Below are 12,705 nucleotides of genomic sequence, written 5' to 3' on the forward strand. Positions count from 1 at the left end.
TCAGATATTGAGCAAAAAAGTTAATTCTTCCCAACGATAATTATATACCGTTTTAAAGGTAATCATTGTTATTGTTTTCGAAAAAAAAAAGAATTTATCTCGTCAACAATCATGTTTGCGTGTGTAATGTGTACCAAAATGAATTGATTTAAATCATTCGTAATATTCATCGAAATCGTCTTTAGACTACCAAAAAGCTACAAACAAACAAAAAATCGGTTCATGAGCTGAACATCAGTTCAAATAGCGGTGAAATGATTTTAAGCGATTGAATAATACTGTGTAATAGTGTTGATAACTTCAACCCAAAATCTCATTGTTATTAGGCCACGCCCCATCGTTGAAACTGATTTTCCTACCGAATCAAGTGTGAAGTGAATGAATCGAATCGAAGCCAATGAGTACGACTGAATTTTGGTATGTGTGTAAATGTACACACCAATTAAATAACGTTAAAAAATTTGTGCGCTTTCATTGGGAATGAAAAATAAAAAGCGAGCAGCACGATTTAAGATGAGATACTTCTGTTTTATGAAATACTTGTGGTAAACGGCCACTCGTTCTCGAATGAACTGAAAATCGACATTGAATAACAAAAAAAACGAATGATGAATAATTTCGATAAAAAATGTTTTTTTTTCAGAATAATTTCGATCGTTTGCGTTAATTCACACAATAGAATCATATGTATTTGATATGATAGACGTTTTTGTTTTGTTTACTACGACTAAATTGCTGCCACCAACAAAAACAAATGTTATTAACTATCATCGAAGAAAAAAAATTGTCCCCCCAAAAACGATGTAAGAACAATTGTCTGAGGCGAGAGAGAGAGAGAAAAAAATGTGTAGCTACAAAAATTCTGATGATATGCAACGAATTCGACATTTCCCGGAAATTGGTTAAGCAGTTTCCAAGGCATATTTCAAAACATTCTTTTCATTCACGAAAGAATAAAAAAACACACAAGAGAGAAAAAAACAGGCACATTTGCTAAACCAATGTTTTAGATAAAAAGAATTAAAAAAACGTTTTTTGTTGTTGCTTGATTTCAAACTCGTCACATTCAAAGAGTATTTTATCGGTCGAAATCCGTATTGTTTGCGGTCATTTGTTTCATTTATCGCAATTCTTTCGGTTGTAACGAATATTGATGCAAGCACGTACTATACAAGGATTTTTATGCTGAAGTAAACTACATGGTTTCTGATTAAAAACAAATATATGTTCACTGAAATAGATTTCTTTTTATAGCTTGGACGTCCAAAATTATTATCAATCAAGAACTTGCCCAAGTACACACACGCACGCATATGTGCGTTGTTACCTAAAATATATGTCGGATTATTTATTCGACAATCGCTTAGGAAGTAGATAGTTGTGTTTGTTATGAATCTGCACAGATTGTAAAACAAAGAACAAGCCAGTATAATATCCGAACACACACTCTTATCACATTGAACCAACAAACATTTGAATGAACATGCCGGTTAAAGTAAATAGTTAGCATATGGATGTATGCGTTTGTCGCAGGTTTTTTTCTCTTATTTTTTTTTGTTGTTGTCAAACTCTGTCTCCGTCTTTCCTTCTCTCCTTCTCTCCTTCTCTCCTTTGGTGTATTTACAAGTGTTATTTCGAATCTCGAAATTCGGAAGATATGATTTCCGTTCAAGGTTTTTGTTTTGGTTTTCTTCTTGGAAAACGAAAAAACGCTTAGATATCATCCCGCGTGCTGAACCGTTAAAAATTATTAAATGTAAATTAAAAGTCACAACCACACATACACATATACGTAATTTATGCGAAATTCATGATAATTTTGTTATGATAAATATTAATTGAATTAAATGATAGTGTGATACGCAGTTATTTTCATTTCATCAGCTTGCGAATGTGATGTATTGCAAGCTGCGCAATATATTTATATACATAAATTCTGCGTACATGTAACATACACACAGTGGAACCGTTGCGTATTGATTGCACTCACACGCTCGCACATTAATTTGGAATTAAAATGTTGTGTGTGTTTTTTTTTCTCTCGTCATGTGAAATGTTAAAATATGATAATTTATTATTGACATAAAATCATCAAAGTATGCGTTACATAATTTTCTCGATGTGGCCGCCGTGTATGCGTAGTATATTGAATGTGCATATATGCAGCCCTCCTTTCGACCGAACATCTTGTGGTCGTATTCTATGCACACAAAAAAAGAAGAAGAACGCAAATAATGCCATAAAACCAAAATAAGCGTGTGTTTGATTACACCTAAAATTCAGCGGTTTTCGTTTCTTCTCTTTTTACAACCAAAAAAAAACAAGAAGAAATTATTCATCAATCCTCTTACTTCCTTTTATGTTATGGATTTCTCCATGGAACAGACCGGAATGAAATAACACGCATAAATGCTGCATAAAATTAAAATTAAAATTATATAAAATAGGTCAGAATTGCATTGGCAGTTAGAAAGTTACACATGCTGACATGTTTAATTCATAATTTCCTTCGCATTTATAGGTCAAAATGAAAGCGAAAATTTCACGTATCGATAAATTCTCGCCAGGCAATCTTTTTTCATTTTTTTTTTGGTGGCAGTGGCGGCGGTCGTGGTAGTTGTTTTGCACACACATAGTGCGTGTGCATTCATTAATCGCATTTATGTATCGCGAATGGCATAAAGTTCGCCTCGGCTAAATTGACCGAATGTATGAAACTGTACTAAAGTCCATCGTGTCTATGTACAATGTGTTCAACGCATTTATGACTCAACTAATGTGCAATGCACATTCCGCAAGAATACTAAACGACCCACAATGCTGGTGGTAATTGGGTATAATTTTGTCAATAACTTGAATACAACTGATCCATCGGTTATGCATTTCCAAATACATACAAAATCACTATCATTTTGGTTAATTTAAACCAAACAAAACGACATACACAAAAAAAATGTTCAAGAGTAATGACGATATGTCGTTTGTCGATGCAAGAATCTTACATCGTCCATTATTATCTGGGAGTTTTGAATAGTATCAGATATATATACACACACATAACAATGGCAATAATCATTAGACGGACTCTGTTTAAATGAACGATTGCTTTGGCTCAATGTCGCTGCTGTTACAGCAAATGCAAGCATTTCGTTTTACATGAATAATGAACAAAAATCAATGACTTCTAACCGCCTTGAAATCACTTCCAAAATCTGAATTAACATTAATAAAACTTCGTTTCACTTTGTAACAGCAAAATAATTAATTGTTTTATTTGGTGTTTTTTTTTTGTTTATGTTGCGCCCATGAAGATGTTTGGCATTGTTGTTGTTGGTGGGTTTTTTTTCGTGTTCACTCTATTCAAGTGTTATATTATTTGAATTAACTAACATTTTCATGTTCATTTTTTCGTTGGACCGATCGTTGATATCCAATTAAATTCTATGGACTTAAAAATTTCAAAGCCAAAAATCATAAATTCGTCTAACTCGATGAGCGCACAAATGCTTAAAATCCTCGAACCAGAAAGGGCAGTAAACCGTGAAAGCTTCACTACAAATCAGAACGATTTAATGCGTTTGAATTGAGCGCATTTGCGCACATACATACATACACAGAGAGAGAGACCGTTGTGCGCGCTCCACCACGCAAAAGCAGTTTCATTTTCCTCTGAATAAAATGTGTGTATATAAAATATGTGTACCGTATGCACATCTAGAAATTATTATTATATTATGTTTATGGGTTTTTTTTCGTGTTGTTGTTGCTGCTTAGGCATATTATTGTTGATGGTTTGCAACACTGCGTTTTGTTTCACTAAATCCTATCGAAAGTTAATTCGATTATTGCCTAACATCCGATGACATTGACATATGAAAAGTGAATATGTACATGCTTCATATGGTTTTTGAATTGCCGAAATATTGCACAAAATTCAACATGAAAACTATGATCATATCCTTGAAAATCATATTTCCAATTGCATTAATTGTCTTGAGATCTGTTTTTGGTCTTTCGATTGGTTTATATGTTTGGTTTTTATTTTCGTCGAAAGATTCTACATTTGATGGTGTTTTTGAACATTCATTTTTTTTATATATTCTAGTATTTCAACGTGTAATGGCATTCGAATTATAATGAACTACATAAAAGTTAATGAAACATATACCCACTCAAACACGGCATGGTTCTAGTCGAATTGAAATTTTTAAAAATATGAAAAAAATGGTATATTCCATTTGAAGAATTCGGCACTTTGGCCACAAAACTCAATGAATTTTTTTACCTTGGCTATAAACTGATGTATCGAGATCTGTGTATAAATTAGCAGTTGATGGTATGTAGTCACCTATGTGTGGTTGTAAATAATCGACACCACCACAACCGGCACCTAACTCGAATGATTGATAAACCATACTGTCACCAAGATTTGGTAAAACTTTATGATCCGGGGTGCTTACGCTACCCTCTTGGGTTTGATGCACTAGGCTTAACACTTTGAATTTATGCGCTTTTCTCGGTTGAACAAACAAATAATCTCATTCACACAAAGCTCTTCTTTTCTTTCGGTTTTTCGGATTTTATTTTCCACCGATCCTTTTTCAACACTTTTTGATTTACGATTTTGATTTAAAAAAAAAAAAAATCTCGTTTCGATGATCTTTGTTTTCGTGATACAAATTTGTGGTGGACTATTGAGATCTTGATCATTCACATCACATACAAGAACAGTTCACAGTTTTGGAATTCTCACTCGTGAAGAGAAAATGAAAAGAACGATTTTTTAAAAAAATTGTTCACAATTTGCGATCACATTTTTACACAACTTATTTTTCGATCGATTCAAAAAAAATCCAAATACATTTCACATAGAAAAACTGTTTTATTTTTAAATAAATTTTATTTTCAAAAAATAAATAAAACGAATGAAATTGGCCGCTCTTTGGGCAAGTGTACGGATGCATACAAGTATAACAATACAAGAACACAAAAAAAAATTATGTATAGAGTCTCGTTTCCTCTCCGTGTATTATATCTTGATTCTTTTCCGTTCGTAACCGTCGATATCCGTTTTAAGACTACTGAATTGATCTGAGAACAGCAGTCCAACAGCCGACAAAAACTTTTTCAGTACATATACGAAAAAGAAACGACGAATAAACCAATGTGAGTCTTGCTTTGCACATATACTCATACTGTGTACGTTCTCTCACTCTCTTGCACGAATACGACCCATACACACACATGTACCGCCGTCAAACATTCAACAAATATATCCGAATATCGCTTTGAACTGAATGAATGGCTTTGCCGTTCCGGTGTATGTGTATGTGCGATGGAAACGCATTCAATACAATCGCACTGTTTCTCATTCTCCACTGTTTCTTTGCCGTTTGATCGTGTACACTGGCGCTGTAATTGTTGTCGTCATCATAATGTTTCCCTTACTTTTAAACATCATCTTCAGTCTATATACATATATGCACAATATGTTACGCTGTTTGCGCATACACTTGAAATGTAAGACCGAAGAGGAAAAAAAAAACAAAAAAACGAAAGACAGACAGAGACAGAAACAGAGAGAGAATGATCGTTTGCGCACAACAACAGTTGATAACTGCGATGCATCGAAATGAAATTTCATAAATGCCTCTAGCATATTGCATATTAGCTTGAAGACAGCATATATTTTGGATTTGAATTCGAGAGCCGAAGCGAAATGTTGCACAAAACACCCCAAACCAAATCTATTTATCATCTCTGCAGGATGAATGGATCATCTGAAAACCATTGAGCATCTTCACCAACTGACGGCCGAACAATTTTTGAAAAACGAAAAAAACAAAACAAATTATTTGGCTGCACAACCATTTACTTCGACAAATTGCTTGACACATTCTCAATAAAATATCATTGCATACCGAGTTTCGCAAAACGAACGATGAGAAGAACGAAAAAAATATAACAAATCTGTAAACAAACATGTTGAACACACTTGGTCATATATGAAAAGTGCACCGTTCAACACCGTATATATGAGAGCTTAAAAGAATTGGAATAGGATAGAATATAAAAAAAGTGTCTGTAGAAATTGGGGGATAATGAATGTTACTTGTTCGCTACATGCGTGACAGTATACTCCTGTAATATGTTTCACCGTCGCCGCCACCGCCGTCGTTGTCAATTTTCTGTTCTCTCTGTGTTCTTTTATTTTAAAAATGTTTCTCTCTATCTCGCCTTTTCATTTTATATTATATTGTGTTGTGTGTGTGTGTTTTTGTTGTTATTTTTCGCATCAGCGAGCCAGCCACCTGTCGCTGGTAGATGCTCAATAGTTTGCTGAGCTGTTGGCTGCTTAGTTAGAATACAAATAACAACAAAGAAATAAAACAATAAATATGCACACAATTTCACACAAATCGAAAGGGCATTAATTTAAACGATAAAATAGATTGGTGCGGTGGGGAATACGGGGCGAACAGAACAGGGACAGTGAATGAACAAGAGAGTGGCTAGTGTTTCGGTTTTCTAATTTATTTATTTAGTGTTTAGCGTGTGTTTTTTTTTTTTTTTTTGATATTTTGTGTAAAAAAAGGTCACCGTCTCTCTTTCCATCTCTCACTGCTGCCGAATGAAGAAAACATACACGAAAAAGTGCACACACAACTTACACCAAAAGCCAAATGTGTGCTATCCAACAGTAGGGTCTATCTGTGTTCGAATACCAGCAGACACAATACCGCTTTTATTGACATTCCCACACAGCAGTGTCGAGCATATTCTTTTCGGTGTAAAATTACATTTTCGTTGTTCATTTCCCAACCTTGAATTGCCGTGCTGTTTTTTCTCTCTCATTTATCGCTATAATTTTTTTACTTCTTCTTCTTCTTCTCTTCATTAATCGTGCGAGGGTGCGAACCCAAAGATATTTTCCAACAAAAAAATGAGCCAAGTATGAGAAAGGAGCCGAAAGATGATTTACGAATGTGAAAAATGCAAAGTCTTTTACGCTCTCATTAGACTATAAATAGAGATATATTTATATATGTATGTCGATTTTTTGTTTCAACTTTTTAAAAATTGAGTTAAAAATTGAATAGAAAAAAAAACAAGTTAAAAATTGTGAAAATAGCACGGTCGAAAAGCAAAATTCATAAACCGTTTTTTTTTTGCACAAGACATTGTAACTGTCACAATTGTTCACAACGTTCATATGTTTCATTCAATTTATGCTGGCTTTCGAAGATGATGGAGAAAGAGCGAGAGTGTGTGTGAGGTGAAAGAATAAATATATACTTATTTGGAGCCGTTGTCACATTAAGAGCCTTTAAATTATATCTCATTTAAAATCGTATCTGTTTATATATTTTTTTTATTTTTAATTTTTATTGCGTACAAAAACTACTCAAGTGAATCCGTGGGAATATAATTTTTTGTTCCTCGCTTTGCTCAAGTAAAAGTTTTTAAGGTAAAATGCGATGCATGAGAACTCGCAATAACTGTATCTATCCACGAAACGCAATTTCATTTTTTCCCTTATAGTTTAACTTTTTTTAAAACACTTATTTCAATTTTTTTTTTCGTTTCTGTTTTTCATTTTCTCATTCACATTTCGATTTGTTTATGCGGGGGTTTCACGTGCGTTCGCATGCATTCTCCCTTCAAAAACCGACACAGTCAACTTGAATAGCATTCGCGGGCGCAATTTTTCATTCAACAACTTATGTGTAAATTGACTTTTTATTAAGCGCAACGAAATGTTCTCATTCCTTGAAATTGCGTTCAGAAGAGGGACGTCATTAATTTAATGAAATTGTATATTATTATGATTGGTTGCCACTTAGCAAAAATGCATACAAATTGCAAATATATATTTTCGATTTGTTTGGAAATTCGTTTTTAAATGATTATATTTGGAATGCCACCAAAGGAAAATATCGTTTATTTTGTACATTTTTCACTGTTTTTACGACAATGGAGATTAAACTTATTCAAAAAAAAAGCAGAAAATAAATCACCACGTGCCATTTGAATCAACATGAAAATCCTAGAAATTGTATTTTTAAGATGAAAAAAAGAAGAGTGTTTTGTGTAATTTAAATCATGTCCGATTTTCTATGAATAATACCATTATGGTAATTGATCATTTGAACAACAACAAATAAAACGAGTCTTCAGCTTTGAAAGAAAACTGCATCTATGGTTTACAATAAAATCCATTGTAATCGGGTATCGCATACAATCAATGCAACCAGTTTAACAAAAAAAAAAAAAACAGTTAAAACGAAGTGAAACTCAAGAGACACGAACAACAAAAAAATGAAAGTATATAGAAAAACATGCGCAAGGAATGCGCATTGAGTATACTTTAAATCAATTTGTAAAATAATATTTACCGATAAGTGAGGTAAAAGCAGGCATAAGTGCATCGAAAAGACTAATACAATGCGATACGTTATGCATTGGAAAAAAGGAGTTATGAAAAGGCCAACAATCGTCGAGTAATGTAATGGCAATGAAAAAAGGATTAACAAGAAGACTGTGAAGTGGAAATGAACACACGCCCAAATTGAAGCGATGCAAATGGCATTACGTTCATCCCGCAATGACATTCGATGGAATGCGATACGAGCACAAGAGATAGAGAGAGAGAGAGAGAGATTTATTAACAATGAGCATGCAATTTCGAGAGGAGTTATCGAAATGAAAAAAATTTCGTCACGTGAATCGCACCCGTTAAAACACTTCTGTTGTTCAATTTCCGGTTGTTCCAGTTAAACATTACCTTCTTCTTCTCATTCTCTCTCTCTCTACATTGAAAGCAATATGAAGTGTTTGATTCGTCGTGATTATAACGAATACATTCAGGTGAATGAAAAGAATCTCTGGCGCAAAAAAAACCATGGATACAAAAGGATAACGCGAACGAAGAACAAATTTTATTCTTATTCAGTTTTACCATGATTATTACCTATGTCTAGTCATTTTGCATTCTATTCCATATGTATGAGTGTGCTCAGCACAATGACAATCCTCTTACAAAAGGAGCATTTTAACTATTCTTCTTTTGCTTCTTTCTCTCCCTTTCTCGCTGTCTTCAGTTTCAGTCAAAAGACAAATCAAATAGAACTAAATATCCCAAAATATGAGTGGAATAATGATAAAACCTACCAATAATTATGTAAAAAAAAGAACCAACACTGAAAGGAAGAGAACTTGAAGAGAGCGGAAATGTAATAAGATATTTAAGAAGTAATTTTTTTTTCTCTACTTTTACTACTACTTCTTCTTTACTTTTTCTTGATTTTTGGTTCTCCGCTCTTTTTTGTCATCGTCGATGTTTAAACAAGCTCAGCAAATATAGCAGGGAGGCGACAAAAAGGAACTCATTTTGATCGATGTGGTTCCTTGACGAAGAGAGAGAGAGAGACGAAGACGACAACGCGACAAGAATTTAAATTCACTTAAATTACCATGATATCGTCTAGATGTGAAATGCACACATAGTAACAACACCATATCACTTTTTTTATAATATTACATTTTTTTTTCGATGTTGTTGTTGCTGTCGTATTTTCTGTGGAAAATCAACGAAATGAAGAGAAAATAAAACTGTTGTAAACAAGATATTGCTCGCACGATCTACGGGTTTTCCTTTTTGATTAAGTGTTTGGTTTCAACTTTCGGGGTTCCTCTCTTTTCTTCATTTCTCTCTTTCAATGGATTCAATTGAAAACCGATCTAGTTTGGCCAATTCATCGTATGTACGCATCAATTATTGTAAATGATCACAAAAGGATCGTTTTGTGTGTTGAAAAAAAAAATCAATAAAGCAAAGAAAATGGCTTTAGAAGAAGCATTAGAAGTTCATTTTGATAGAAACCGAATAAAAAAATCGAGATCGCAGCAACATAAAATAAAATTGATAAATCTTCTATGAAGACCTCACATTTTCGTTTGCTATTTTCCGTTAACGATGTAATTTCGCTTGAAATGAGTGTGTTGTTTTTGCTCTCATGTCGGCCCGTTTTCAGTATCTACCGATAATCATAAAATAAATCGTGAACTGTGTCATTCGCCATGATCAAACGATCAAAACATTAGAGGTGGCAGTTCCAAGTCGTTGGCAATTTTAAATGAATCATAATATTAAAAGCAGACCTAACTAAATTCTATATACAAAACACTTGCATGAATGAACGATACGGTTAAGCGTGCAACACACCATGAGTGAACTGTAATCAGAATCATGCACGCTATCGTAACTCTCGCTCTCTCTCTCGCTCGGTCTCATTTCGTTGTTCATAAAATGGCAAGCATTTCTACATTATCAGCGGTCAAACATCCGGTTAAATGGTCACCGGATGTTAGTATATATAATAGATCTTGTTAGTGCGTACATCGTAGTATCGTTGTCATCTATTCCAATATAATATTTGTGTATATGGAGATTTTTTTTTTCACTTTAATTTATCTTTGTAATAAAGTGCATGCAGTTTTTCATTTATAATTTTGTATTCATTGTCTTATAGCATGATCGGGTTCGGGTTGTTTCTCTTTCGGCACATGGGACCGACACGACATCTCGAAAAGGTGAAAAAATCTTTTTGATTTCGTTGTTCATCAGCAATTAATTGCAACGTATGTATGTGTGTACGTGGATTTTACACTGATCTGATTTTTCTCCCCGTTTATTTTGTCAAATCACAAAGAACACCGATCAATCTATAAACAAAATGTTCTCGCGTGCGCTACACAATGGCGCAATATTTTGATATTTGTTGTCTTTATGTGTGTGCCATTGATTTCTGTGATGTACAAATGAATGCGAAAAGATGAAATAATTCGGTCGAAACGAAATACGCACGAAAGAAAGATGGAACAAATATAAAACAATAACATCCAATTCAAAGCCATTTTATAATGAAGGGTATTTTTCTTTATTTGCAAATTACTTTGTCAGACAAAATGTATATATTGACATTTTAAAATCTATTTGACATCCAATGTGTACATGTTATCTAAATCCGAGGTTTTATCAATGTTTTTGTATTGTGCTTATTTGTGATAAACAAAAAGTTCAAGCATGTGCTAAAATCTGAGCATTGCAACAATAACACACACACACACACATAACACATATACAGATTCACAGCATAAGCTCTTCGCTACAAAGCGAACCAATCTATCTTATTCGTTCACCGTCAATTTTTTTTCCTCTCATTTGGCTGTGCGTCTCTTCTACATTGCAGCAGCTTGCGCCAACATGATACAAAAAACTCTATTATTTCCAGCGCTTTTTTTCTCTCGCTTTCGTGTGTACGTATATATACACATCTTGGCACTTATTGTTCGGTTTGTTTGCTGGTGTGTTTTATTTTTATGTTCTTGCGCATTTAAACGAATCAAACGAAAAATGTTTCGTGTGATTGTTTGTGAATGGGATGTAAGAATCTGTTTGGTGTGTATGAGTATATAGCTGTGTGCTGCGTGAGCCAATGATGTGTATATGCGACTAAAGCGACTATAAGAGAAGAGGCGGTGCTAGATTTACACTATTATCTCATCGTGTGTGTCGTGTGTTCACTTTTCCATATATACAAAACGCTTCTCGAATAAAATTATGTTTTCGACATTTTATACTCATATGCACATATACGATTCGCTCGATTTTGTTTGCTGAAATGTCGGTTGTTGATGTTTTTTTTATTTATTCTCTTCTCGAGATTTTGTGCAACGTTTTTTTTTTCGCTCTCTCTCTCGCAACTGATTAGGTCAATTGAATATGCGCATTAAAATCAAACGCGAATTTTCGAAAGAATATAAAAATGAAGCGATGAAATGCTCGGTTGCAATCAAATTCATTTCGAGTAAATGATGAATCTGTCATCGGTGCGAATGTCATTAATGTGAATTTCTTCGATGATTCGGTGTGAATTTCGTGTTAAACATTTCATTTGAACTCATCAGCGAACGAGAAAAAGGCCATTGTATAAGTCATTGCGAAAAAAAAGGTCTTCAAAGAGAATACCAGAAGCTTACATAAAACATGGAACAAAGTGATGACTGACTCAAAGAAGAAATCTGATTCAGAAGAGCAATCAGATTCGGCCGCTAACAAAATTCGGGTGAAACGTTCATTAAGCGAAATAAAAAAAAAACACCGTACATAATTACCACCACTTCGGCACAGAAACGAACTGAATTGACTCCAGTTTTGTAGTACTTTCAACGGGCTACGAAAAAAAACAACAACGAAAAAAATCTTTTGAAAGGTTAGGCGAATTGTGAGGGGCCTCTTGCAAATTTCAAAACAAATGAGCGGCAAAAGATGAAGCAAAGAAAAAAAAGCGCGGCCAGCATAACACGACATGTTGATGAGCATTGGAGAATTGCTTACTCATCAAGCATTTGAAATATATTTGGTGTGTGTACCAATCGCACGCGGATTGGATGTGAGGTCTATCTGCACAAAACAGCTTAACCAATACTAATCACGCCATTCGGCTGACACAATACATGATGTACGAGTACATCATTTGACCAACGAAGAAACGGTGCTTATTGCTCGACTGAATTCTGTGTGTCCACTATTTTCGCTTTTGCGTTTGCTGTTGCCGTTTTTCATTATTATTATTTCTTCTTTTTTTTTCTCGATGTTGTTGCTTTTTTTTGCACGACCACGCACTTACACTCGCCATATGT

The 12,705-nt window shown here is 34.1% G+C and overlaps 1 protein-coding gene across 3 annotated transcripts in view; it reads right to left on the bottom strand.

The window, feature by feature from the left end:
- LOC116339304 (ETS-like protein pointed) overlaps positions 1–12,705 on the bottom strand; it is a 48,595-nt gene that overhangs the window by 1,466 nt on the left and 34,424 nt on the right. The window lies entirely within an intron of this gene.

The sequence above is a fragment of the Contarinia nasturtii genome, unplaced genomic scaffold (assembly GCF_009176525.2).
Source record: "Contarinia nasturtii isolate CC-2019 unplaced genomic scaffold, AAFC_CNas_1.1 Cnas_scaffold_493, whole genome shotgun sequence".
NCBI lineage: Eukaryota > Metazoa > Arthropoda > Insecta > Diptera > Cecidomyiidae > Contarinia > Contarinia nasturtii.